The following is a 2,124-nucleotide window of genomic DNA, read 5'->3' on the forward strand; positions in this document are numbered from 1 at the left end:
TCGCCGGCGTCCTCACCTCCATCGGCCACGCGTCCTAGTTTCCCTGAGGCGGAGGGGAAGAACGACGTCGAGGGGAAGGGGACCTGCGCTAGCACTTGGGTGGCGGCGTCACACTACGATCAGATGCAGGAGATGAATTCCGCAAATATGTCGAATGGTATGAGTCCCTAGTGGACATAGTCGGGGATCGCTGCTGTTCGTTGTGCAGCCATCCGTGAATGTTCGCGGGGGGTTAGTAGTCTTGGACAGTTGGAAAACGGCGGCGGCAGTATTTAGCGATATGTCCCGCAATGCCACACCTGTAGTACACAGGTTGAGGGCTCCAGCGATCGGCATAAGAGTCCTCACTGAAAAAGCCGCGACGTTGGTTGTAGCCAGGCTCTCGCTGCTGAGGAACCACGTTTCCAGGGTAGGCGGGCCTCGTTTTCGTCGGCTGGTGTTCATAACGTTGAGTAGAGCTGCGCCGATCGTCCATATGCAAACCGCCGCTAGGATGAATCCACGGAGTGGACAGGGCGGCAACATTTGCCTGCGGTGCACAAATCTGCCGCACATATTCTTCACCACAGATGGTGTCCCTGGATCTTGACAATTCCTCGCGTACAATCTCTCGTATCATATCAGCCATTGAAACTGAAGGACAGGCTTCAAAACTTGCTACAGAGGTGACATTGGCCAGTCTTCCGAATTTAGGTATAATTGTTCGCATTGAGAGCCAAAAATGTTCTACAATGCTTTATAACATCAGCGGTGGTGCTCAGGCTCTCTTTGCTAATGAGAAAATTATAAACGTCATCCGCTATTCCTTTCATGAGAAGGCCGACTTTGTTTTCTTCAAGCATAGTGGGATTGACCAGCTTGCATAGCTTTAAGATGGCTTCGATGTATGGAGTACAAGTTTCTCCGGGAACTTGCGCCCGGTGAAGCAAAGTCTGGTCAGCGCGCTTCTTCTTTGCAGGTTCATCCCCAAAATATTTCTTGATCTCGCTTGTAAAGATAGCCCATGTACTTAATGAGTCTTCATGATTATCGAACCAGTCGAAGGCAGTGGTGGCAAGGAAGAACACTACATTAGCCAGCTTAGTAGCGGCGTTCCAGCGATTGTATTTAATCACTCTTTCGTAGTGTTTCAGCCACTTATCAACTTCCTCCTCAGGTTTTCCAGAGAATGTCCGCGGCTCTCGACAAGTGGGGCCAGTTGTTTGCCGTGGATGGTCCTGGCTGCTCGGTCTTGTCCGATGGCATTGGTGGTAGGCCAGCGAGTCTACGGCTTCTTTGGTAGATGGAACACTCTGTGCATGCCACCCAAGCACCTCTCACCGAGATGTCACGTGCTTTGTACGCATGGGGGGTTTATTTTCAGGGATTGGCCCAAACGTCGTGCGGCGAAGCGTACAAACGTCCCTCTGCCCTTGCTCTTCTTTTATTGCGATAGCAATACTGCGGCAGGTTTCGAGCAGTCGCGTATCCCCGGCGGACGCCACCCTTGACCTTGAACAGCCGAGCCGAGCGACCGCTTCAGCCAAGCTCCACCAGATGGCAGCACCGTCGGAGCGCCGCGCTAAAGCCCCGTGCGCTGCAGCGGGGCCGCTGCCGCGCCGAACAGATGGTTCGCCGTTGCTTCGGACTCGCCGTGACTGCTTTGCTATGCAGACTGCTAAAGAGAGGTGTCGACGACAAGCTGCAGCAAGGAAGCGACAACGTGCACAAGACAGTGGAAGAACGTGAAGAACGTCGTGCTAAGCGTCGTGCACTAGATGAAGCTCGGCGACTACGTTGTAGCTCTCCGAGTGCTTCCACCTTGTCGGCTACTAATGAACACATGACTGTGCAGGAACGCCGCAGTGCACAAAGCGAAGACAGCGCGCTGAAGAATCGCCGGAAGGACAGTCGTAACCATTGTGTGTCATGTGTTACTCTGTAGCCAAACTACCGAACCACACAAGCTATGCCACAAGCGAACACGCAAACGTAGCCATGCGGCCATTGCTAACGCAATTTACCAGGCTTAACCAGAGTTAAGCTCTTGCCAATTTTTTTCTTCATCGATCTACCCGACCGTTCTTCTTCATCTTCCGTCGACGTTCTGCGAAGGCGCGTGTCAATATGCTTAAGATATGCAAT

The sequence above is a fragment of the Amblyomma maculatum genome, chromosome 5, assembly GCF_055883805.1.
Source record: "Amblyomma maculatum isolate TAMU_Amacu chromosome 5, ASM5588380v1, whole genome shotgun sequence".
NCBI classification, from domain to species: domain Eukaryota; kingdom Metazoa; phylum Arthropoda; class Arachnida; order Ixodida; family Ixodidae; genus Amblyomma; species Amblyomma maculatum.